Below are 27,883 nucleotides of genomic sequence, written 5' to 3'. Positions count from 1 at the left end.
CAGCTGTACCTCGTCTTGCAGCAATGGCTAAAGATAAGAAGAAAGACAGTAAAGGGGAGGGAAGCCTTTGCCTCCGCCTGCACATGATGCTGCTCTTGACACTGGCACTTCCATACAGACCATTCTGCCAGCTGCAAATCAAGCAGATGAACAACTGGCAGCTCCCTTGGCTTCCAAGGAAGAACCGAAAGAGCCAGATGTGCTTCCAGTCCCAGAACCCATGGAGTCTGAGGAGCCCATTCTCACTCAACTCATTGTTGAAAGGTAATCTGAGAAGTTAACAGAAAACAGGGCAGTTTCACTAGGACTGGTTTGTGTGATGCCACTTTGATGTGTCATTTATACTCATACCTCCTCCAACACTTCCAATTATTTCAAACTATTCCAAATTATAATTTTTAATAATTATGATTAATGTAGCAATTAGTTAGTAATGAGTAATAATTACTTATTAATAGTTATTAATCCAGGGGTTCTTAACCTGTGGTTTATGGACAGGTTTCAAGGGGTCTGGTAACAGGAGGCATACAGGTGTTTTTTCCCTTCAGTTTCCTTCCTGAGGCTTTTAATTTTCCTGTCACAGTGAATTTTAAGGTTAAAAAATTAGTATTTTCAAGTGATCATTGTACTTTCTTTGTTTCAGACCAGTTTATACAAATCGTAATTATATTTGTTTACTGATTTATCACAAGTTGGTTTTCATCTTTTGTTTCCTTTCCTTGTAGCTATGAAGGTGAAAAAGTTCATGGATTATATGAGGGAGAAGGAACAGCATGTTTTCAAGGGAGCAATGTTTATAAGATGGGTATATTTAATTTTTGGCTTCATGAGCTTCAAAGCGCTCAATGTGTCAGGCCCCTCTCATCCCCTGACATTGAGTCTGGATCCAGATGGTTGCTTTTTCTGTTCCTTTCCCATTGATCTCTTGTCCCATCCCATGCCCAGGTCTTAAGCCACATCTGCACATCCATGCCCCCCCCTCCTCAAAAAGGATTATTTTGTTGGTATTAAAACACCTTTTTTTTTTGGTAGATATATTGATGAACTACTTTTTAATTTTGAAGGGCATGTTTTCAGAGGGTCTCATGCATGGATGAGGAACTTACACTTGGGCCGATGGAGTTAAGTATGAGGTAACACGTTGTTAAATGGATCATCATTACAGCTGTTTGTAGTGAGGGCCAAAGTGATGAAACCTCTACCTTGCCAGTACCTGTGCCGGACTTTCAGGGCATAGATGGCTTCATCATTATGATGCCTGACTATCTAAGAATGACATGCTGGATAACAGGACATGCATCTGATGAAGTGAGCTATAGTCTGTGCAAGTTAATACTATAAGAAATTTGGTAATCTTTAAGACAGCATAGTCTTTTTAATGAAGGCTGTTTATATTTTCTTAATGAGAACCAATTGCTCACAGATAGGTTGGTGATTTCTCTCTGTGTGTGATGAACACTTTGCAAGCTCTGATTCCTAACATCACACTGCCATCCCTTCAGCTAAAAAGATACCAAGCTTTTGCTGTGAATCCTGTCAGTAATCCAAACTAGAGTAGTCCTGCTGCATGAACAGGATTTATTAAGTCAGCATTTATGTATCATCCGATTGAATCAGTGGGTTTATTCTAGTTTGGACTCTTGGATTTAGCACTTTATTAACTTGCAATCTTAATTTTTAAATAATTTCTGCTGAGATTTATGCATACATATTTTCTGCGCTGTATTGTGGCTGTGTAGTTTTATTGATGTCTGCAAATCGGATTTTCTTCCCAATAAAAATATAGTTCCAAACAAAATGTCAGTTTTGCAAGTTTATAATACAGAGAGAGACAAAGAGAAAGACAAAGGAAGAGAGGCAGAGAAAGAGAGAGATTGTGAATGTGGGAAGCAAGAATTGCCTTGTGCGTTTGATGAACCCAGTGCTTTGTAGGCAGGTGTTCTTGTTGGTTGCCTCCCTCATGCTTAAACTGTGTATTTATAAATAAAACGATTATTACATGAATGTCATAAATCTGAAAAGAAATCAAAACCCACTGGTGCTGTTTCTGAAACTTCTCATCCTTCAGGAAACTGAGCAGTATCTAAGAAAAATTGTCAAGATGTCCAAGAAAAGTGCCTAATTTCCAGAAGAAATAAGAAATCCTTTGTTCTGGCAGTGAATCTCTTCTTTGCATTTTAGGGAAACTTTGTCAAGCGCCTACAGATGCATCATGGCATTTATACTTGGCCTGATGGCAGCATCTATGAAGGTGAGGTGAAGAATGGGATCAGGCACGGCTTTGGCATGTACAAGTGTGGCACCTATCCAGTTTCGTATGTTGGCCAATGGGTTGAAGGCAAAAGGATGGCAAGGTAATTAAAACATGGTGGCTGACGTATCACCTGGATTGCTGGAATCTGGGCAGGAAGTTCTCCTCTGTGGTGGAAAGGGCTGCAGAATCCAGACTTAACATAAAGATGTGCATTACTGCCTGAGATGGATTTCAACATGTGGATAAGTGACTGATAGTAGTTCTCCTTTTCCTCTGAGAAATGTCTACCTTGCAATTGGTGTCAAAATCCACTATGAAATGTCTTCTAATGTCCATATTCTTGGAGCCCATCCAACCTTGCAATGGGTGGAAATTGGGATTAAAGGGTGTTTTTGAAATTTCGCTAAACATTACTTGCACAGACTCTATTTGCATCATTCAAGTTTCTAATCCAAAACTAAAGCCTACATTGTGCATGTGGCCTTGTGTGGAACAAGCCAACAAACTTGAATGTTAAATGCCATGAATATAATGATGGATTATTTGATAAAATTCAGCTGTTCAATTGACCTTTTTTGGCCTTTAGCTTGTATACTGGGCAATTTTTACAAGGCAAGTGTTTGGTTAATGTAGGGACTTAAGTAATAATAAATACATTTGATCTGTGTGAAAAATGCTTAAGTGTTAAGTATGCATATAATTTGATTTTCAGGGCACCATTTGCTACAACAGGGAAGGTGGTTCTTGGTATGAAGGTGACTTTGTGTATAATGCAAAAAGTGGATGGGGAATAAAATGGTAAATTTTCCAGTTTGTCTGGTTCAGTGAGAATTTGAATATGCTTCTATGGGAAACTTGGAGATTTCCAGTTTCATGCATGTCTATTGATAGCATCCTTTCTCCAAGAAGGTCTGAATGGTATGGTGGCTTTTTTCTAGGGAGCAGTCCTCTCTTTGAAGTGCAGCCGAAAGACATTCCCTCTTTGAAAGTCTTATTTCCAACAGCCTTCTCGGTCTTATTTAAAGATAAAAAATCATAAGGAGGGAGATCAGAGACCCCGAATTTGCCCATCCTAAACATGCAATACATAAAGCAGGATTAGACTTGGAGGAAGGAGGCATGAAAATATGAGGAATGACCACCAACAATTTAAGACATGCAGGGGATACCATACTACTAGCAGAAAATAGCAAAGACATGGAACGATTACTGAAGAAAGTCAAGGAAGGAAGTGCAAAGGCAGAGTTACAGTTGAACATTCAGGGAAGGGAGTAAAAGGGTTGTGTTTTGTTGGTTGATGCTGTGGTTTCAGTTCATGTCTCTAGTTTATGTGCTTTTATGTGTAAACTCAATAAAAATACTGGCAGAAAAAGGGGGGAAAGGAGGAAAATAAAAAAATGTCCCAAGATGATTGACATAACTTTAAAGTAGACACTGATAACTTTGAACCAGTTACAACTTCCCATTTTGCTTAGTCAAGAAATCAGAAAAAGACTAGAACTTGGAAGAAACTAGAGAAGATCTAAAATGTAAAGCTGTCAGGGAATACTAAAGTTAGGATTGCCTATGCCTGTGTGTTACAGTTAACCCTCCTTATCCATGGATTTTTTATTCATGGGTTCAAGCATCCATGGCTGGAAAATATGCCAAAAAAGTGTCAATTCCAAGTAGCAAACCTTGATTTTGCCTTTTGATATAAGGGGCACCATTTTGCTATGCCATTGCATTTAATGGTACTTGAGCATCCACTGATTTTGTTATCGACGGGGGTCCTGGAACCAAACCCCAGCGGATAACAAGGGTCCATTGTGCCAGTTTCTATGTATGATTGTGAGAGCTGGACAGGGAAGGAAGCTGAGAGGAAGAAAATCAACCCATTTGAAATGTGGTCTTGGAGAAGAGTTCTTTGGATATTGTAGATTGCTAAAGAGACAAATAAGTGGGTGTTAAAGCAGGGACGTAGCCGGGTTTTTTTTTTGGGGGGGTCCAGACCCCCCTCCCTTCAGGCCCTGGGGGTGTTCAAGCTCCTTCCTCCCCCCTCCTCCCCTCCATCAAAACCACAGAGAACTGGGAGAGGGAAAAGGGGAAAGACAAAACAAAAGTTGCAGGCTGAGAGAGAGAGAGAGAGAGGAGGGGGAGGGAGGGGGTCCCTTCTTTCCCTTTCGTTTCCATCTGAGTCCAGCTTCCACTCCTCCTCCTCCCCCCCTCCTCCCTTGTGCTTTTGCCAGAATAACAGTCCCTCCTTCCTTCCTGCAGAAGGAGAGTAGGAAGAAGGGAAGGAAGGGGGAAAAGGAAGGAAGAATGATAGGGAGGGAGGGAGAACTGAAGAAAGGGAGGAAGAGGAAGGGGAAAAAGGAAGAAAGAAAAAGGAAGGAAGCTTCTAAAAGGAAATATAAAAGAAAGAAAGGGTGACTTCTAACTTTACTTTCAGCAGTTATATCCATATACAATATAGTAAAATAATAATAATCATAATAATATCCCTTACCCAAAATGCTGAGGACTAGATGTATTTTGGATTTTGGAGTTTTTCAGAGTCTGGTATATTTATATATGTCTAATGGGATATAATGGGAGATGGGATCCATGTATGTTTCATATGCATCTCATAGACATAGGCTGAAGGTAATTTAATACACAATATTTTCAAAATAATGTTGTGCTTCTGTACACTGAGCTTCAGCAAAACCCTGAGACCACTATTCCTTGTATAATTCAACAATTCAGTAATTTCTCTAAACCTTCAGGATTCCCAGGTTTCCTTTTCTTGGGGTCAGACCAGATGCTCTCAGGGTCAGTTTTGGGTTTTGGAATAATTTAGGTTTCAGAAGTCCAGAGAAAGGAGACTCAGACTCTACTCTGGACATTTCTCCTGAGAATGGACTCAGGTTTTCAAAAACAGTCATTTCTGGATTTTTGCAACAACAAAAAAGAGGAGGGTCTGCGATGCAAAAAAGCAAGAGGTTTCCTTCCAGCCTTGTTTTTTCTCTTTTTTAAAAGACAAATAGAATAAAATACAGTTAGCTGCCCCCTTTTTAGCATGTCAATGGGGATGCTTTGACTGAGAGTTGGACTGGATCAGGGCCCTTCTTGGGGTCTCTTCCGACTTTATGATTTTATGATTAATTAATTAATATATGGAATCAATCTAAGACGATGAATCGGGGCTGTGGAGTCCTATGGCCCTGCTCCAGGCAATGCTAGACTGCAGGCCCCATCATCCAGCAGCACCACAGACTGCTGGGAACTGCACACTGCAGAAATAATCCAGTTTGACACTACTTTAATGCTATGGAAAATCCTGGGATTTGTAGTATGTTGTGCCACCAGAGCTCTCTGACAAAGAATGCTAAATATCTCACAAAACTACAACACCCAGATGTTGTTATTGTTGCTTTCTTATATCCCGCCTTTCTCCCAATATATGGACTCAAGGTGGTGATTTTCCATAGCATTAATCTATGGTATCTCTTTCTACAATGTAGATGGACGCCTCCATTACATAATTTGTTGAGGATGCTTTGACTGGGAGTTCCTGCATGGCAGAATGGGGTTGGACTGGATGGCCCTTGGGGTCTCTTCCAACTCCATGATTCCGTGATTCTATAGCACTCTGAGCCTACTGTGAGTTTAATTGTTTTTAAATGTATAAAGTTTTAAAGTTATAGTCTTATAATGCAAGCCATGCACTGATGGACTATTGCACTATAATTTTTTATTGATTGATTTTATACTCTGCCTTTTTCCCAAAATAGGATTCTCTTAAAGGGGTTTGTTTATTATAAAAGGAAAGGAACGTATAATGGCTTGGAATTAAAAATTATGGTAGACAGTCAGACAGACAGAGAGACAGACAGACAGATAAGTCTTGGAATTAAAAAGTGTGTGGTGTGTGTGTGTCTTAAAATTAAAAATCCCTCTTGGAAGTGGGAATGAAATGTTGTGTGGATGCAGCCTGGGTTCTTAGCTCAGCTCAGAAGTTGGAATACAGTGGTGTTTATCACACTATACTGTACTCTTATAGTGCTACTATTCCACTTTGACTGCTCTAGCTGCCACCTGTTGCATTCTGGGATTTGCAGTTTTAAGGAGGGGTATTTAGAATTCTCAGGCAGAGAACTTCTCTGCATGAGAATTCTAAATACCCCTCCTTAAAACTGCCAATACCAGAATGCAACAGGTGGCAGCTAGAGCAGCCAAAGTGGAACAGTAGCACTATAAGAGTATAGTGTGATAAACATCAGTGTCTCAAAGCATGAGCAGAGTGTCTCTGAGCATGAACAGAGTGGCTGCCACTCATTGCTTGAGAAGCTGCACTTTGCTTTATTGAGCTGAATTTATTTGATGTAAACACCTTCAGAGGAAGGGCTCAGTTTGCATCTGCAGTGAAAAAATAATCCAGTTTGATGCCACTTTAACTGCCCTTGGCTCCATGTTGTGAAATGCTGGGATTTTTGGTTTGTTGTGGCACCTGACAGATGACTCAACAGGTCCTCAAAACTACAGATCCCAAGATTCCATAGCACGAAGCCATAACGGAAGTTAAAGTGGTGCCATCCAGGTGTTGAGGGTAAACGCTCAACCCTCTTTTTGTGTCTGGGGGGGGGGGCTGTTAGCCTCTCAAAATGGTAGCACTTAGTCTTGAACCCCCCTTCCCAAAATCCTGGCTACGTCCCTGGGTGTCCTTTGGAGAGTTACACACTCTCACCCCAGAAAACCTGGTGATAGGTTTGATTTAGGATTACTATAAATCAGAAATGACTTGAAGGGAGACAACAGGAACAACAAAAAGAGGAATCTTATTTAACAAAAGCCAAACTATACACGACTTTGTGTAGTCCTGCCATTAGCTGCAAGGTTCTTTATTCCTACAGACTGTCAGAATGGGGCCCCCTATCCAAACTGAGACCACAATACAGTGGTGGTCAAGGAGCTTTTAATGCTTTGCCTTCCATGTGATTGCAATCTGAAACAGCCCTTCCTCCATACCTGAAATTTACATTGCAGAAAACGTTCAATGGAAAGGAACTGGGCCTTTTGTGTAATATATATTTTAGGCATAAGAGATCTGATCTGGATTAAGTTCATCGAAGGTGAATGCAGAGGATTAAAGCTGCCTACTCTCATATTACAATTCTGATCCAGATTGGGGCTGTCTGCAGATAATCAGTGTGGAAGACACCTGAACTCAGCAGCAGAACTACAGTTAACAAAATACTTGGAAACAGAGATTATCAGAAAAAAGCGGTTGCCCGACTCAGCGGGCTGACTGCTTTGCCGCTAGACGCAGCGAACGACTACAAGCCCCAGAGTGCTCTGGGGCTTGCCCCAGCTCCCTATTGGAGCGCGGGGCAAAAGGGGGGCCCCTCCGCCCCGCGACGCTCTGGGAGCTGGGCTCGGTGACCGGGAGTTCCGGTCCTCCAGGGCAGATGATTGGTTCAGCTGCCCTGGAGGAGGAGTCTCCTGGTCAGGTGGAACTGAGGGCGGGGCTTAGGCCTATATAGGCCATGCTGCCAGCCCCGGCCCTCAGTCGGTGCTTGGCTCCGGATGGTTAGGAGCCAAGCAGGAAGGGAGGAGGAGCTGAGCCTTCTCCCACCCACCCACCCACCGCTTGGGTTTGGGTTTTTTGTCACAACTTTGGGGCGGCAGCATAGGCCAGGATCTGCACGGTGTGGTACCAGGGCTACGGAGCTCTGGTTTGGGAGTCAGTCGGGACCCGGGGGCGAATAGGGCAGGCGTATGGCCATTGTGGGGGCCATAACGCGAGAGCGCCTCCCGGTGACTAGGGGCTTAGCAAATATGTGAACGCATGGCAGAGATGCGGTCATACGGTGTTCCTTAGCCCCTAGGTCATCCCAATGCCTGGTGGGTGCCAGGTTGTGGTTAATCAGACAAATGTGGGGTTGTTTGATTTCGCAGATCCTGACCTCATGCTTTTTGCCAACCCTACCAATTGTATGCTTAATAAAGTTGTGGCCTTTCCTCCAACACGGTCTCTTGTGGTTATTCGGCAGCAGCATCTGAGGCAAAGGTGGTCCTTGTGGTTTCACAAATCATTACTCCGAGCACAACTTTTAATACAATAGTTTCCACTTTCCTGGATTCCATGCCAGTTGATGGTTAGCCTGTGCCAATGTTGCTTTGTTTCCAGAGCTTTATTTTTATTTCAAAACCCTTTGTTTGATGAAATATCAGTCATAATCTTATTGACATAATCATTTTAATATCACACACACACTGCATATAAAATTTTAAAATTATAGTGCTTTTGTGGGTTTTTCGGGCTATGTGGCCATGTTCTAGAAGAGTGTATTCCTGATGTTTTACCAGCATCTGTGGCTGGTATCTTCAGAGAACACATTCTTTGATGATATCAGACCCAGATGCAGGCGAAATGTCAGGAATAAATTCTTCTAGAACATGGCCACACAGCCCAAAAAACCCACAAGAAACTATTATAATGTAATTGTTAACCACATGGGAACTTCTTAGTTGTCTGATTTCTATGTATGGTTCTAAAAGCTAGACAGTTAAGAAAGCCAACAGGAAGAGAATGAATTCATTTTAAATGTGGTGCTTGACGAGAGATCTGTAGATACCACAGATGGCCAAAACAGACAAATAAAGGGGTCCCAGAACAGATCTACAAGCCTAGATGACTAAACTGAGACTGCTGTACTTTGGACATGTCATGGGAAAACAAGCCTCATTATATGAAAAAAAAATGCTTTGTAAGGTTGAAGGCAGTAGGAAATGGGGGAGATGGTGCAGTGCGCCCATGTTATATGCGTGCCTTATGTGGACTCCAGCATATGCTGGAGGTCCGTGCCAGGAAAAGCATTGGTGCGCCCACAAGCAGTAATGGTGCATGCCCCCATGTGCACGAGCCCCATTATCTTCAATGGGGCTTGAACATATGTAGAATTCCCCTTACGCGAGAGGGTCCAGAACAGATCCTCCGTATAAGGGAGGAGCCCATTGTATTACAGCTGAATAGACTCAATAAAGGAAGCCACGATCCTGGTTCTACAAGACCTGAGCAGGATGGTAAATGGTAGGGGGACCTGGAGGCCTCTCATTCATGGGGTTCCATAAGTCAGAGTTAACTTAAGAACAATTAACAACCACAAGATCTTTTATAAATACAATGACAAATGAATTAATGGATAAATTGTATGTTATCATAACTTGGAATCTAATTTATACCTATTTTATAATGTGATTCAATATTTGCTCCTTTATCTGTGGATTAAGAGGTCCACTGTAGAAAGGGTAAGCAAGCCAGCATAGTGTAGTGATTTGAGTGCTGGACTATCACTCTGGAGACAATGGCCCCATACAGACAGGCCAAAATAAAGCTGCTTCAGGTCACTTTGGAGGTATGCTGTTTAAATGATGCATGTGTACTAAGAGTCCGAAAGCTGCACCAAAACTGTGCTCCAGTCCTTAGGACTGGATTGTGGCTTTGATGCGGCTTCCGGACTCTTAGGACGCATGCATCATTTAAACAGCATATCTCCAAAGTGACCCGAAGCAGCTTTATTTTGGCCTGTCTGTATGGGACCTATGGTTCAAATCCCAGCTTGAGCACAAAAACCCACTGCGTGACCTTGAGCAAAGTCACATTCTCTCAGTCTCAGAGGATGGCTATGGCAAATCCCCTTGGAAGAAACCTGAAAAGGAAACCTAATTATAGGTTTGTGTTAAGATGGTTGTAAGTCAAAAATGACTTGGAGCCACACAACAACAGCAGCAACAACAACAACCTACATTTCTAAGCCTCTTGCTGTAAGGCCCATCTCTGACCAAGACTCCTTTACTACAAAAGGAATTGCTACCAAACTAGAAGCACACCACTAAAATCTAGAAAGGCAAATTAGAGAGGTAATGGGGGGGAGGGGGGAGCACGGAGACACAGCAAAAATGGAAAGAACAGCAAACAGAAGTAAGGAGTAAAGAACACAATGGGGTACACCAGGGACGTAGCCAAGGTGGGGGGGGGGTTCTTGGGGTCCGGACCCCCTCCATTAGAAAAACGAATGGTGTGTGCTGCTGCGCCGCCACACCCAAGCCCCATTATAATGGTGGCACTTAGTCTGGACCCCCCCCCCCCCTTCCTAAAATCCTAGCTACGTCCCTGGTTAAAGCAAATCAAGCCTGAACTCCCCCCGAAGCCAAGATGACTAAATTGAGGCTGCCATACTTTGGCTTATCATGAGAAGACATGACTCACTAGAAAGAGCAATAATGGTTGGTAAGGTAGAAGGCAGTAGGAAAAGAGGAAAGACAGAGGGAAAGACTCAATCAAGGAAGCCATGGCTCCTCTGAGTCTGCAAGACCTGGGCATGGCTGTTGGTGATGAGAGTGACTTGGAGGTCACTGTAAGTAGAAGTCAGTTTGATGGCAGTTAAGAACAACTGCCCCTCAACATGGAGGCTTCACAACATTTGACAAAGCTCTTTTTTGGAATGCAACTCCCAGAAGCTCCTAGTTAGCAGGGGTTTAATATAGCCAATATAATTAATAGTTACAGTGGATCCTTGTTATACGCTGGGTTTTAAGTATGACATAGCAAAATGGTGTCCCTAATAAAAAATGGAACATCAAGGTAAATTTATACTTTTTTGGAACATTTTCAAACCGTGTATGCTTAAATCCGTGTATAAAAAATCCGTGTATAAGAAGGGCCGACTGTATTTATAAACTCAGTCTCATTATCTGAGACTGAGTTTATGGAACACACTTCTTTGGAGTGCAGTGGAGGCTCCTTCCTGGAGGTCTTTAAACAGAGGCTGGATGGCCATCTGTCGGGGATGCTTTGATTGAGAGTTCCTGCATGGCATGATGGGGTTGGACTGGATGGCCCTTGCAGTCTCTTCCTACTCTACAATTCTATGATTCTATCTTTGAATTTTCCCACTCTCCTTTTAAAGCCATTCATAACAGCCAGACTGTGGACTGAAGTCCATAATTTAATATAGAAAATATTTATGTCTATTTTGAAACCGTGTCTTCTGCCATTGGCAATATCTATCTGATTGCTACATAATTAATTTCCTTGTTCATTTGATTTCCTAACAGTTATAAATCTGGAAATATCTATGAAGGCCAGTGGGAGAGGGATATACGTCATGGAGAAGGGCGGATGAGGTGGCTGACGACTAACCAGGAATATACTGGAAAATGGGTTAATGGAATACAGGTATGGCTTGGTCAAGTATTTCAGTTTTGTTGATTTTGAAGCCATATGCTAAAATAAATCAGTCTCAAGCATGCTGCTAAATACCTTCTCCTTAATTTTTTATGTTGATCTTTTATGTAAGCATTTTATTTACCAAACCCTGAAAAGTGACTTTTTAGACTGTGACTCCCAATGACCTCCTGCAGTAAAAAAAAAAGGGTTTTTTTTTTAAGATTAGCGGCCTAACAATAATGCCCAAAATAAACACTACTGTCTTTATTGAAACAACACCATCAGTGTTTAAACCCAGACATAGGCCGACTTCAGAACAGGAAGGACTTGATTTCAAATACTGAAATCCATTGGTCAGAGTTAGGTGCAAAAACCACGTTTGGGACAGGGATGAGGAAACTGTGGCCTTCTCCTATCATCCTTCATCAGTCTTTTAACTGGTTAAGGTTGATGTGTTATGGAATTCAACAAGATGGAGCAAGCTTGTTTTCTTCTGCTCCAAAGAGTAGGACATGAACTAGTGGAGTCAAATATTTTGACTAAACATGAAGAAGAATTTCTTGACATTAAGAACTTCTGAACAGTGACACAAACGACTTTGGAAGGTGGTCTGCTCTCCTTCATTTCAGGCATCTAAACAAAGTTTCAACAGCCATTTGTCAAGGATCATTTAAGTGTAGATAGTGGAAGTTGTAGTAGATGAGCCTTGAGGTACTTTCATATGCTGTGAACATCTGAAGGGCCATGGGTTTAGAACACAAGACTGAGACCAGGATGTTGCTTTGTGTCCCAGTCATGCATAGGATTCATAGTCTTTCTATATTAAAAAAAAAACCCCAACCCTCCATACTCTTGGTTATGTGGGGCTTTTCTTTATTTCAACAATATAATTTAGGCAAATGGTGAGGTGGACATTTCATTGTAACACATTGTTTCATTGTTTCTCCCCCTTTGCCTGATGAAGAAGCCAGTGGAGCTTTGAAAGCTTGCATCATGTATTTTGTGCATTTTGGTTGATCAAATAAAAGTATCACTGTTTTGTGGATATTGGAATGTTATTGTACTTTGCTATATTGCCAACATGGCTACACCTCAATATGTCTTCTAAGGTTTAGTTATTATCCTTTTTGTGACTCTCTCTTTAGAAGCAGATGAAGTGTTTTGATGGAGGAGGAAGGAATTAAGGTAAAATATGCTGGTATTTTTGATCATACCATTGCCTTTCTTTTACTGCCTCCCCCCTCCCTCCAAATGTCCTTTAGAAGAAGAATTTGGCCCTTGGACGGAAAGAGGTTTTCTGCCTTTTCTTTAAAAGGAGATGAAGTCCATTGATGGTGAAGAAGGAGGAGGTTTATCAATGGAGAAATACTGGGAAGCAGGGCTTGTTGGAGAATAATCCAGAAGTAAAAATGTCTGGATGTGGGGAAAGGTGACAGAGGTAACCATGGGTCACCTGCAGCATGATAGCTAAGGAATCAGGCTCAGCTGAGTCAAAGGAAGTGTTGTCACTGCAAGGTCATCATGTGCTGGAAAGCACTACAAAGTGCTGCAAAAGTACTGTAAATACACATTGTCATCTTGCCTGGAGGACAAGGAATAAAGTAAGTGACACAGCAGGAAGAGGCTGGGCTTAGTAGCGCATGGCACAAGTGTATATAAGGACCAAGCCTCAGTAGACAGTGTGGGTTTTGTTGGTGGCGGATGTTTAGTGGGAGTAGCTTTGTAGCTGTATTTTGTAAATAGAGCAACTGATGATTAAAGAGCCTCTTTGTAGAGACATCTGTTTCAGTCTGCTTTATCAGGTTCAAGGAAGGACGGAGGAGATTCCTGAGCTCCATGACACTTTACTGGTGGCCATCCTGTGTGAAGCTTCAGCGTGAACCTACGCAGGCTGCGCAAGCCATGCTAACAAGGCTTCCTTGAGGAAAAGTTTTGTAATAGAACTGGTATAATTCATTGTGATGCTGCTGAAGGCATTCAACCATAAATTAAGGTGGCCTTTGTTCATTTTTCAGCCTGGTTTTGGGACCCACACTTGGTATCTGAAGAGAATACCTGGCTCGCAATATCCCCTGAGGAATGAGTATATGGGAGACTTTGTCAATGGGGATCGACATGGATGTGGAAAGTACTTCTTTGCCAGTCGAGCAATGTGTGATGATGAATGGGTTTACAACAAGAAACATGGCATGGTAAGCTTTGGCAAGTGTTGTCAATGAAGCTCTATACCAAACCTAGTAGGAGACCTCAGCCTTCTAAGTAACAACATAGGAAGCAATTTTTTTTTTATTTAAGGGTAAGAAATCCCATAACTTGGAAGTGCATGTAAATGCAATGCCAGTGAAACCTTTGTTGCAACCTCTGAGAGGAATTTTGACTTACATTCGGTCAGACCTGGGCTGCAGTCTGCAGGCAGTGCCTTGGCCTAATTGCAAGAGCCTCCTGCTTGTTTGCTTATTGATTTCTTTAATATTCCACCTTTCTCTCAATATGGGACCCAAGGCAGGTCACAATATGAGTTGAAATAAAGTGCAATTAAAACAATGGATGATGCAAAGCTTAAAAAACAATGAAGCCATCATATGAAAAACATTAAAACAGTTTTAACAAGCTTTTAAAATAATAAAAATACAACAGATCTCAATTAAAAAGACCTTCTGCATCAAGACAGTTAATACTCAAAATTCTGAAGGAACAGAGCAAAACCCCCTCTGAACAAATCTTATTAAGAATACGCTGTGATAGGGCCCTTGGGTCTCCATATGTTGGAAATGACTTCAAGGCACACATCAACGTTTGTCCAGAGCTTGGCAATCTTCGTTTTTTGTACTACAGCTCCCAGAATCCCTCTCTGAAAAAGAATAATGCCAAGGCAGATCCATCTAGCTCAGTGTCCTGTTTTCCACAAGGTCCAGCCTAATGCCTGAAGAGCCTGAATGCATTAGCATTGTCTTCCTGATATTGTCACCTGATATTCAGCTGATAACACACAGACATTCAACCTGGAGGGTAATCTGAAGACTTGGCTTACACATTGTACACTGCTTAAGGAGTGCTAGTTCACTGATAAGCAATGCAGAAATGTACTTGCTACTGCTATTGCTATTGAGTAATCATTTGTAGGCCTACCTTCCATCAGTTTATCTAAAGCCTCTTTGAAACCATTGTAACTTGAAGTTATTGCTAAGAACTTTTGCTCAAATAGAATCCTGAGTAGAATTATGTTGATAGTTATGTAGACAGAAATAAAAGCAGGATGTACAGACACGGTTTTCTTTCTCTTTAGGGTAAGCTTTCATTCAAGAATGGGCGTATGTACGAAGGTGAATTTATATATGATCATATAGCTGAATATCCAACTTTTCAAATTGCCATCATGAATACACAAGATCTGAGTGGCATTCGAACGAAGAATCCCCTTGGCACAGGTGAGCGGCTTGATGTGTCCCTGGAAGAAAATATTAGGTTAAGCTTATTAGAAAGTTGAAAAATGTTTATTACACACAGTGAATTCATTCATACAGCAAAGGGATCTTTAGTTTTGTTGTGTGTTTTTGGGGCTATGTGGCCATGTTCAAGCACAGTTTCTTTCTGATGTTTCGCAAGCATCTGCGGCTGGCATCTTCAGAGAATGTTTGCCTGGAAAGGACTTGGCTATATATATTGTGTGATCTGGAAAGGCGGAAGTGATTTGCATCATGAGTATTGTTGGTTGCTAATGGCAGTCCTCAGGGTGTGAGGGTCTGCACAAGAGGACAAATGTCTGCTTGATTAGTGCTCACTGTCTGCTGGGAAACCCCTGACCCTGGGAGATTTCTCATTTGCATTTGTCTTTATCTTGCTATCTTTCAGGACTGGTAGCCAAACCTTGTTTACTTTTAGGGATTCCTCTTTCCTGTTGAAATTGTCCAAGGGGTTGTGGATCTCAATGGCTTTACTGTACCTCCTATAATGGTCATGGTTGGTATGGTTCAGAATTTCAGTGTTTTCAAACAGTATTTTATGCCCAGGATGGTTTGTGGCATGTTCTGCTACTGCTGATTTTTCTGGCTGGCCCAGTCTGCAGTGTCTCTCGTGTTCCTTGATTCTTGTTTGCACACTGCATTTGGTGATCCCTATGTAGACTTGTCTGACGAAATGTCTGATGCTGGCAAAACGTCAGAAAGAAACTCTGCTAGAACATGGCCACATAGCCCGAAAAACCCACAAAAAACTATGGATGCCAGCCATGAAAGCCTTCGACTTTGCAAAGGGATCTTCTTTTCAGAGTAACTGACCTTTAAGATTAGCTGAGTGAAAGAAGTTGCAGGATAAGCTTTCATAGACTTGGTCTACTTCCTCAGATGCAAGCCCGTCTACAAAAGCTTATGCTACAATTAGTTCTGCACAATTAGTCTCAAAGGTGCTACAAGATCCCTTTGGTGGTGATTGCCTTCAAATACTTTCTGACTTACAGATTTTGAAGGCAAATCATCTTGCTATTGCCATCCTCTGAAGCTGAGAGACTGATCTGCCCAAGGTCACCCAATGGGTTTCTATGACCGAACAGGGATTCAAAGCCAGCTCTAAAATCCTTGTTGGATGGCTATACTCTAAATGTGACCCAAGCAGTGCAGAGCCAAATGTATCAATGATTTCCTATCAGCTGTATACTGTGCTTCCGTTATGCACCATACAACTGCATTATGGCTTTGTTTTTTCCATTAATCACATCACAAGACTGGTTTGTACTCACCTTAAGGTCCACTAAGACATCTAGGTCCTGTTAACACATACTGCTGTCAAGCCAAAGCAAGTTCACGCAAGCCTCATGAATTTTATTATTTTGCTGCCTAAATGCAAGATTTTCCATTTATCTCTTGTCAAATATATTTTTAATTCTAAATCACTTGGGTTTCCAGCCTCTTGTGATGATTCCATCTCCACTGACCTTAGCAATGCATTTCAGTTCTGTATCTTATGCAGATCCGATAAGCGTCCCCTCTGAGCCTTCATGCAATTTACTCAGGTCTAACTTCAAATGCCTCCCTTCCCAGCTGCTGAAAGAACCTCTGTGCCTTTTGCTGCTATCTTTGGCGTGTTACACACGCGCCGAAAGTACGTGTTAGGGTTAGGAAGGGACATGTTAGGGTTAGAAAGTGGCGTCAATTCTAGACGCCCCTAATCCTAGTACGGACTGAGTCCGTACAAAATGGCGGTGGCCATTCCACATGGCCGCCGCCACCTTGACGTCTCAGACGCATAGCGTCTGGACATTGCGTGGCAGAAGTGACGCCACGAGTGCTCCCTTTGGCACTTGCTGCACTACTTCCAGGGCACAGAAAGGAGCGCCAAAATGGCACTTCTTTCCTGTTGTGTCCAGGAACCGCACAGTTTGGCTGCTGCAGTTCCCGAACGCAACAACCGGCAGCGCAGGCAGACCGCCGCTTTTAGGTGGTCTGTAAAGCACCTTTGTTTTTTTGTAGTGAGAATTAGTGCAGTTGATTTCCTTCTTTGTTTTCCACTGTGTAGAGAGCATCAAGGTGGTTGATGGTCCAGGAGAGTCATCTGTACATCGGGATCAAATATTGAAATAGACATTTCAACATTATTGGCTATACAGTCGGCCCTTCTTATACACGGATTTTTTATACATGGATTTAAGCATACACGGTTTGAAAATGTTCCAAAAAAGTATAAATTTACCTTGATTTTCCATTTTTTATAAGGGACACCATTTTGCTATGTCATTATATTTAATGGGACTTGAGCATACACGGATTTTGTTATACACGGGGGATCTTGGAACCAAACCCCAGCGTATAACAAGGGTCCACTGTATTTCCAGAAAAAGACAAGGAAGAAGGAATCAAGCAGATATGCAGTGTTTATACTGAGCTGGTTTTGGTTCTCTTAGGACGTGTTCCCACTTAGGTTTTAAAGAGGCTTATCTTGAAGCGATTCCTGAATCGCTTCCTAATTCTTTTTTTAACATTCGTTCCCATTTATTGTAGGGGTGCAAAGTATCCCGATTTATATTACCCTCAAATCGTTCATATGAAGCCAAAACAAGCCTGGACATAGCCCTATGGCTGATCAGTGGCTAGGGAGAAGAAGCTGCATCTGGCTGCACTGTTCTAAGTATTTGCATAAAAAGAGTTTAAGTTTTGCTCCGATTCTACCGAATGTGATGTTGCATTTCAGCTCCAAACACATGCCTGCTTGCCTCTTTGCAGCTCCATATTTCTTGAAGTAGAGAAAGAATTAACATTTCCGGCGAGCAGCTGTCAATTTCCAATACAAAATGGAGAGCCGGCATGTTTATTCATTGCAGGCCACCTGAGTGCCATTTTTTAAAATAGAAATATACAAGGTATTAATACAGGAAACAGATCATAGATAGATTGACAGTGAGATTTGATGAGTTCCATTTGAAAAAGAAACATGATGGCTCTTGTTATAGTCTGAGTACAAACTATGAATCAAAAACATTGAAATAGATTCATACTTTGGCTTTTATCCATCCATTTGTTCTAGGCACTGGAGATCTCTATCTGAAACACTATTTTAATTATGAAGTATGGTAGAAAAAAATTACCAGAGTCCTAACATTTATTCCATCGCTCTGGGGTTGAATGTAAATGATACAGTGCATACCACATAACACAGCTGCCAATATCCCTATGGTTCATTCTGTCCCATTACATTTGGGGGAGGCATTGATTTCCCTCACCTTTGGAAACTTCCCCCAGTGAAATGGGGCAGAGACAGAAAAAGCCATTGCCAGAGTGCCATCACGCTGTCACATGCCATGGCACCATTTGAGCATCCCTGGATATGTCAGGGGAGAGAGATGGAAGGCTACTCTTTTTCAGCAGCAGCCTTGTTTCATTGATTTATTTATGACCTGGAATCTAGCCAGAACTGCCTGGGTCTGTACTTAAAACCCTGGAAGACTCCTTGGGGCCTCCTGCTTTTCCTTTTCCTCCTGGAGAAATTCTGCCACCTCTCTGTCTCTTATTTCCCTGCCCTTCTAAAAACCTGGCAAACATGATGTCCTGATTGTTGGAAGTGCCACATCGCTTTGCACTGAAAAATGAATGCCTCAGAGTGGACAGTACAGAGTGACCAAACGCCATCATCACAATGGAGGACAAGGCACTTCAAAATGGAGGACGTTCAAGAGAAATGTAGGGTATAACAAAATAAAAGCTAAAAACACACAAGTATACATTCATGCTTCTCAGACATGCTCAAAAGGGAGGACATTTTGGAATTTCTCCTGGACAGAAGGCTGAAATGTAGGACATGTCCTGGAAAAGGAGGATGTCTGGTCACCCTGGGACAGTAGTAATAGGTTTAGATAATCTGAGTGACCTGCAAGGATCTGTCTACCTATCCTGATCCTACTGTGATGTAAACGCTTAGGGACTTTTCCACTCCTCGCCCCAGACCTCTCTCAGACCTTCCCTCGAGATGCAGCTAGATTATATAGCAGCCTCAGTAACTTCCCTATCTTCCTGCAATGAAGACTTCAGTGTCTGTGTGGTGTAGTGGTTTAAGTGTTGGACTATGACTCTGGAGGCCAGGGTTTGAATCACAGCTCAACCATAGAAACCCACTGGGTTTCAGTGGAAGGCAATGGCAAACCCCTTGAGAAAAGACTTACCAAGAAAACCCTGTGACAGGTTCACTTTAGGGTCACCTTAAGTTGGAAATGACTTGAAGGCACACAACAACAACAACATGTTCTGTAAGCTATTGGCACCTTTGCTCCTTAGGATCTTTCACTGCTGCACTGCACTAATGCTAATATATGTGATTCCATCTTCCTTCTTTTGCTTCTAGGAAGTCTAATTTGGGGATTTCAACTTGAAATTGGTCCCTAGGACTTGCACTGCAGCCACAACCACAACTGTTGAGGCATCTAGCATGGTGCCTTGAATCATAGAATCAAAGAATTGTAGAGTTGGAGGGAGACCACAGGGCCATCCAGTCCAACCCCCTGCCATGCAGGAACTCTCAATCAAAGTCTTGATAAGATATGGCTGCCATAGGCAGAGAACCATTGATCAAATTCCTATTCAGTGGCAGAGGACAAAGCCCTGCTGACATATGTACATGAATAAAGGTGATGGTAGCAATGGATCTTATCACATATGGGGGGGGGGGGTTGCAGCTCAGATCCGCAATCACTCCTGTTCTAGCAATGCAAAGTGTGATGTTTTTTCATACCTGATCCAGAATCACTCCTGTGTAGCAATGTGAATTAAGGTTAAAACATGATGTTTTACCACACCTGGTTGCCTTTCTGTTGCCATTCCAAATTGAGGGGGAAGCGAAATCAGTTCTATTCCAAGCAAGTCACATGATGCAGATTCAAGCAAAGCGGAGTGAGTGCACATTGTATTACCACACCGGAGGGTTCAACGATTCGAATTGGTACCCTTGCACATGCTCAATGGGGCTCTGGACGCTGTCCTCCTTCCCTGCCCCCTCCTTAGCTGTCATGGGATTAAGAAGTAGTCAGGGGATGATGGGATAGGTCACTGGGGGTCGATGGGGCCAGGATTGGGATACAGGAGAACGCAGAGGATGATGGGATAGTTTGCTGGGGGTCCCTGGGGCCAGGATCGGGATGCAGGAGAAGGCAGGGGATGATGGAATAGTTCTCTGGGGGTCCCTGGGGCCAGGATCGGGATGCAGGAGAAGGCAGGGGGTGATGGGATTGGTCGCTGGGGATTGCTGGGGCCAGGATTGGGATGCAGGAGAAGGCAGGGGATGATGGGATAGCTCACTGGGTGTCCCTGGGGCCAGGATCAGGATGCAGGAGAAGGCAGGGGATGATGGGAATGATGGGATGGGTTGCAGGGTGGCAGAGGGGGTGAGATGGCATGAAGGAGGAGGAAGGGGATGACGGAGCAGGACACAGGGGGCCAAGGGGGGTGACATCGGAGTGATTTTCCACACCAGACCAATTCTCAGTGCAATTGAAGTGAGCTTGGGAGCAAATTCTGTGAATACTTTTTTGTGGGTTTTTCGGTCTCTGTGGCCATGTTCTAGCAGAGTTTCTTTCTGACGTTTCACCAGCATCTGTGGCTGGCATCTTCAGAGAATCTGTGAAGTCACCTTTTTTTTCGGTTTTACCAAAATGAGGGGTCACTTTGGAATCACTGCGGAAGCACCTCGCAAGGAGCTCCCATAGAAAGGAATGGCGTCTGATAACACATTCACATTACGACGTGAATGCGCATCGTTGGAAGCACAGTCACGTCGGAACTGACCTGCAAAAGCTCTAAAAAGGTCCGTGTGATATACTCAAAGGCCAGTGGTGTGTGTGTGTACATATGTCCATGTGTGTGGCTGACCACTTCCTAGCCATTCTGCTGGGCATCTGTAGGACTTTCCAGAAATGGTTCAGTCATGGGAGAGGATGTTCTATTACGATGGAGGTGAATGGGGAATTGCTTGCATAAGAGAGTACTGGATGTTACCTGGTTGTTGTTGTTGTTGTTGTATGCCTTCAAGTTCTTTCCAACTTATGATGACCCTAAAGCAAGGGGTTTCTTGGCAAGATTTGGTGGAGGGGGGTGTAGCATTCTGGGAGCTGTGGTCCAATAAATTCTGGAGAGTCTCACAGTTCCTATCATTGCTTTACGTTGATGTGGAAGTTTCTAGATTCAATTCCAGATGCCTTTACTTAGAAGGATCAGATAACTGTTGATAGACATGATGTGAGCTTATGAAAACTATTTTTTGCATTACAGCTCTCAGACTCCTCTGGTCAAAACATCAGAATCATGTATTGTAAAAGACTTATTAGGCATAGCTGATGGCTTTAGTAGTTTTTTCAGGTCTTCTCAGTCCTATTCAGGATGTATGTCATAGAAAGGCTTCTTCACTTATCTGTTACTATTATTTGATTAATGGCCCTTACTCCGGAACAGAGTATGTGGGCCAATGAAGAGTCACTACTCAGTAGGAGGCTGGATGTTAAACACCAAAATGTCCATTCAGTCTTCTGTCCCAAATCCCTGCCAAGGGAGACTAGGAACTGGTCTATCTTTGTCATCTTTATGTGTTCTGCATATTTTCTTTGCGGTTCACCATTACCAAATTCTTCTCTTGCACCCAGCATTTTTCTCCTACACGCTGCATCATGTTCACTCCCATGTTTGAGTCCTCCAATTAAAAATGTTCCGTACTAAGTGTATTTCAGAAGTCTCTGCATTTACTACCTTTGCAAGTTCCAAGGGTTTCACAGACTTGAGCCACCACACTTCCAGAGGCCAACTTTTTCTTTATACCGCGCAATGACCTCAGTGATCACCTACCACTACCACCAGCTGCATTACACAATTGTTGCAATGTGCCATCTGTACAATGTTCAGCTTGGGCAAAAATATAGGGTCTTTTTCCTGTGCCGGTCTATGACTGTAATAAAGATTCTATTCTATTCAGTGTTGTTGTTATAATTTGTGATTTGTTCCGTTTGATAAGGGTCCTGTGCCCAGAGAATATGGAGCGCCCACTGCATGTGGGAAAGGGAGCATAAACCCCAAAGGGCATACCTGCACAAAACAGTACATACACATACACTTCTTTCTTGCATGTGCAAGAAATCCACAATCATTACACAATTTGTGCAATGTATTAGAACAACAACAACAAGAGTACAGAGAAGTTTCTTCAGTGGTTGATAGAGTTCCTTTTCTTCAGTGATCCATTAAATCTCAGGGTACAGCCTTCTTACCTGGACTATTTAAAATAAAAACCAGCTGGATTAAGCAGTTTTAGACAGCTTTGGTTTCTGTGTACCCAGGACCCTCTCCATGTGCTAAATAAAGGCATGGAAGGGGTTGCAGAGGCTAAACTCATTGAGTAGCATTGCTGCATCCTACTGCCATACTCCCTTGAATGTCTATTTGACATTCCCTCAGAAGGGTTCACTGTATCTACAGATGTTTGAGTGGAGAGCATATATTCAGGTCTCTCCTGGTATGTAGCAGCTCTTCAGGAAAAGAGATTCCACCTCAACTTCCTGACAGTAAGGGCTATTCGACAGTGGAACACACTCCCTTCCTTAGAGGTCTTTAAACAGAGGCTGGATGGCCATCTGTCAATGGAGATGTTTTGACTGAGAGTTCCTGCATGGCAGAATGGGGTTGGACTGGGTGGCCCTTGCGGTCTCTTCCAATTCTACGATTCTATGATTCATATGGCCCTCTACACTGAGAATCATTGTGATGTAGTTGTTAGTGTTAAGAGTAGAACTTAGGAGATCCACATTTTTGTCCTTACCAAGCCATGAAACGCATTGGGTAACCTTGGGTCAGTTTCCCTCTCTCAACCTGATCTACTTCACAGTATTGTTGTGAGGATAACATGAAGAGGAAGATTTGCGTGTTGTTGTTGTTGTTGTTGCCGTTGCCTTCAAGTCCTTTCCAGTTATATTGTGACCTGAAGGCAAACCTATCACACAGTCTCCCTTATCCAAAATGCTTAGAACAGAAGGATTTTGAATCTGGGATTATTATTATTATTATTATTATTATTATTATTATTATTATTATTAGATTTTGGAATATTTGCATATACATAATGAGATATCATGGAAATGGGACCCAAGTCTAAACATGAAATTCACTTATTTTTCATGTACATCTTATACACATCGACTGATGGTAATTTTATACATCATATTTAAAAATAGTTTTATGCATGAAACCAAGTTTTTGTACACTGAACCATCAGAAAGTAAAGGTGTCATGGGTATCTCATTGTTATATATGCATATATATATATATATATATATATATATATATATATATATCATGGAAAGGTAGAACAAATTTAGTTTCAAACCTTTACGAAGGAACAAATGCTAGACAATCAAGTATACTGTAAGCAATCCACTTCTTTTGAATGTAGTTAGGAGGAAGTCAGTAAGTGAAATAAGAACCTTAGGATAAAAGGAAGAATGGAATGCAAAGAAGAAATGTTGAATGCAAATGTAACGTATAATTATGTGTTCATTTTTTATATTCTTTGTTTGTCTGTTTGGTATGGCTGTGTTTCATAAAATCTATTTTAAGAAAGGAAGAAAGTAAAGGTGTCCTTATCTCAGCCACCCATCTGGAGGATTTCAGATTTTAGAATCCCAGAGAAGGGATACTGAACCTCTCTTTCCCTTTCCATAGAAGTAACTAAAATAGTTATCTTTAGTCCCCCCCCCCCCAATTCCATCTGAATGGATGGAGGCCGCAGGAGGCACACCATCAGCCAGTACTTGAACCATGAGATATGTCTCTTCCACCAGCCTCCATCATGGTAAAAGTAACAAAAAGGTGACATTTGCACTAAAACAGGAGTGATGGTATTCTTTGGTCAGTTGCAATGGTAATCAAACCTAGGCTGCTGCCACGCTGCAGAATAAATGCAGGTTGGCACTGCTTTATCTGCCCTGGCTCCATCCTGTGGAATTCTGGGATTTGCAGCTTGTTCTGGGCTGAGGAAGAAGGCTAAATCTCTCGCAAAATTACAGATCCCATTGCATTGAGCCGCGTCACTTAAAGTGGTGCCAAACTGCATTGTGTTATTTGCAGCGTGTTATGTCCAAGCTCTGGTTCATTCCTAAAGAACCTGCTGCCCATACTGCAATTGCTGCCAATAATAATCTGGAAAAAGCTGGTGCCTAGACCATACAATACTAGGAAAATTTCCCTTCTGACTCCTTTTAGTATTTCTGCTCTAACTAGGAAATGGTACACTAGGCTCTTTGAACTGTTTCAGTCCAACACTTTCTAGCAGCAAATGCAATATATAAATTGATTTGTGGAAGAAAAATAAGAATAACTGTTTTGTCTAATAGTGTTGGAGTTCTGCCTTCCTTTCTGAATGGCACTTAGTCTTCGTATGAAAACTGCAGGGTAGATACTAAAGTTTTTATGGACAATGTTGATCTATTGCATTTGCAGAATGCTACGACGCAGCGAACGAATAGCTGCCCTCCAGCCTGTTTGCTACAGGGAAACAAGACAGCCAAGGTACTGGAGATAATTCATTAACCTGGTTTATGTAAAAATAATGTGCATTTCAATGGATGTAGAACTTCGCTCCTTCTTTTTCTGATTCTAATTCTGCCTTTCTTGTGATGTTTTCAGCATATAAGTTAAATAAGTAAGGTGATAGGATGCAACCTTGCCTGCCCCCTTTTCCTGTTGGGAACCACTCTGTTTCACCCAATTCTCTTCAAACGGTGGCCTCTTGTCCTTGGCACAGATGCCTCATTAGGACTATCAGATGTAGTGGCATGCCCATGTCTTTGAGTATATTCCATAGCTTTTTGTGAGCTATACAATCAAATGCTTTTCTGCAGTCTATAAAACACATACTGCTTCTTGTTTAGAATTCATTGGTGTGCTCCATTAGCCATCACATGTTTGCAATGTGGTCCCTAGCGCCCCTTCCTTTTGCGAATCCTGCTTGCACCTCTGGAATTCCTTTCTCCATGTATATGGTTGGAGACTATGCTGCATAATTTTGAGCATTAGTTTGCTTGCATGGAGAACAATGCTATTGTCCTATAGTTGCTGCAGTCTTTTGTATCTCCTGGCAAGATGCGGACCTCCTCCGTTCCTCAGAACGACCTCACCTTTTTAAAAACTTTTTTCCTTTGGGATTCCTTTCCCCCCTTTTTCTCCATGAAGAAACCTTCTGCAGCTGTGGGCTCCTCACCCCTGCCACTCACTCCGACTCTGGCGGATGCTCAGCTGGCTTCTCAGCCGGGGCTGGAGGAGCCCAAGGGAGCCCGGCCAGAGGAGGGATCTTCCCTCTCAGCTGCCGAGGCTCCGCGCCCCCACCCGGCCCATCTTGGGTTGGGGTCCGGCGAGGCGCCATCGGATGGATCATCGCAGGCCCCACCGGTTGCTGTGAGTACTGGGGCCCCTTCGCGCCCTCCCCAGGCAAGCACCCATCTCCCACCAGAGTGGGCTGCTGCCTTTAGAGCAGGGGTAGGCAACCTGCGGCCCGCGGGCCAGATGCGGCCCGGTGAGGCCTTGGGACCGGCCCCAGCCCGGTCCTGCCGCCGATTGCCGCCGGGGCCTTTGGCCTCTCGCACACAGGGGCAATTGTCTATAGAAGCCTCAGAAACATGCATTTATATTAACATTTTTTAAAAAATCAGCAAATTTTTTCGCGTGTCCTCCACTTTTGCCCACTATTTGAAAATTGTCCTACATTTGTCCCGGTTTATTTATTTATTTAAATTTTTAAAAAATTATTTAATTATTTATTTTTTGGCTTCGGCCCCCCAGTTGTCTGAGGGACAGCAACCCGGCCCCCGGCTCAAAAAGGTTGCCTACCCCTGCTTTAGAGCCTTTCTGGCTCAGGAGGTCCCCCATGTATATGACCACCGGGGGACTCTCCAAGGAGGTGGGGAGGATCCAGAGGGGCCCTGGAGCCCTGTGACTGTCCAGGAGGAGGGGGACCCAAGGGATCGCTCCTATGCCCTCCCCCCCGCCGACTTTGGGGCCTTGCTGGCCAAGGGGGCCCCCACCAAGCCACCGCGGTCTGGGGTTGGTATGTATATCAAGGCTTCCCAGTCTGTTGGCCACCCCTTTGTTTTCCATATTTGTTGGAATATTTCAGTTAGTACTAAAGTTGCATCTACTGTTTTGATATTAATTTGTTGCCTGCTTTCGCATTCAAGTCTCCAATGATTAGTTTGAAATCTTTTGATAAAGTGATGCCAAACTGCATTATTTCTGCTGTGCAGATTCAGCCCATGTGAAACCCTGCTGTTAATGACTTTACTAGCTCACTTGGCACTATCTACCCATCTCCTGCTCTTCCTGCTCCTGTTCATTTTTGCTGCTTGTCTGGAAGACAGCCAATGAGAAAGGAGGCAGTGGCATTTCTTGGTCCTTATTTCACTACATCCAGACCTTGAGGAAGCCTAAGGGCAGGTGAAATAGTGAAGGGTGAAAATAGTGAAGAGGATTATAAGCAGGCACAAGGAGTTCTTGTCAGTGGTCATACTGTTGTGGCCCTAGGCACATCCCCTTGCACACTGCCCCCTGAGTATGGCACACTCATCCGATGAGCTGTAGCATCACCATTTTAAAGTGCTGATGTCTTCATTTTACCTTTGTTGATGTGTGGGTACTTAGGGTTTTGAATTAAAGTCTCTTGAAAAAACAGCTCATCTTCAGCCACTCTTCACACCTGAGCTACTACTGAGGCATCGCTATCAGCACCTCTGTATATAAAAAAGTCAAGACTGGACCGTTCTAGACAGCTGGCCGGCCAATAGGGTCTGGTCCAACAGATACTAACCCAGTCTACTGACCGATGTTTCAGGATGTCCGGGCCATGCTCTGAGTCCCCAGTTTTCATAGGTCAGCACTGGATAGGAGGCGGGAGTTCAAGCTCTCTAGTTTCTGTGGGATCAGTTCTAGGCAAGAATATGTTCTAGATAAGAATAAGAAAAAAATTTGCAAATTCTAATTGATTTCTGTTTCCAAATGTCAGTCTTGATTTGGTACAATGTATATGCTATTTCTCTTTTATTGTTAAGATAAATATTTCTCATCCAGACTCCCTATGTAGGCAAGAAGGAATAAACCCCTCACCCCACCTTGATCTGGGAAGAGCCCCTTTTGCTAGCTTTTCTGTCTTGATTTCCAAACGTGAAAGTGTGTTTTCTTTGTGTCTGTGTTTGAATGCCAAGCTGTGAGTAACTGTGGTTGCTGCTTAATACGCAACCTCCACAACATCACCAAGGGGCTCTTTGGTTTTGGCCAAATAATCTCAGAGCCTGGGGTGATCCTGAATGGTGGGCTAGCCAAGCTGAGGCTGCTGCCACACTGCAGAAATAAACCAATTTGACTGACACCACTTTAACTTACATGGCTCAATGCTATGAAATTCTGAGATTTGTAGTTTGGTGGGTTACCAGAGCACTCTGACAGGGAGGGTTAAATATCTCACTAAACTACAAATTCCAGAATTCCATGGCATTGAGTCATGGCAATTAAAGTGGTGTCAAACAGTTTTATTTCTGCTGTGTGGCAGCAGCCTGACTCACAGGCTCCAGGCCTTTACATCTAGGTATGGGAGTCCAGATTGCAACAAACCATAACTCTTGGGTCCATACTATTGTGGAGTGGAGCGCGTGGCATTTTACTTGTGGCCGTCTCTTTGAGGTTCTCTTCCCTTAAGGTCATGTTTATGACAGGATTTGGTCTGGAAGCCACCTTCAGTCCTTTAATCCTTCTTTTTGTGAGTTAATGGGTGCTTCCCACCTTTACAATACACCCCACAAGGGCCCTGGAGTTTTCCAGTTTGCTTCAATCAGGCATGGCTGAATGGAAAGGGCTATCTTCGAACAAGGAAAACCAGGTTGCCTGTTGCAAAGCAACATCAGAGCATGGTCCAGATGGCAAAAATTATTCCTG

The 27,883-nt window shown here is 42.9% G+C and overlaps 1 pseudogene; it reads left to right on the top strand.

Annotated features, from left to right (window-relative positions):
* The first annotated feature begins 23 nt into the window (after nt 1–23).
* Nucleotides 24–26,666, top strand: LOC149313578 (radial spoke head 10 homolog B-like; annotated as a pseudogene).
* The last annotated feature ends 1,217 nt before the right edge of the window (nt 26,667–27,883 follow it).

The sequence above is a fragment of the Sceloporus occidentalis genome, unplaced genomic scaffold, assembly GCF_023333645.1.
Source record: "Sceloporus occidentalis isolate IW3139 unplaced genomic scaffold, rSceOcc1.0.p SCAF_4, whole genome shotgun sequence".
In the NCBI taxonomy this organism is placed as follows: Eukaryota; Metazoa; Chordata; class Lepidosauria; order Squamata; family Phrynosomatidae; genus Sceloporus; species Sceloporus occidentalis.
This window is presented reverse-complemented; position numbering and strand designations above follow the sequence as displayed.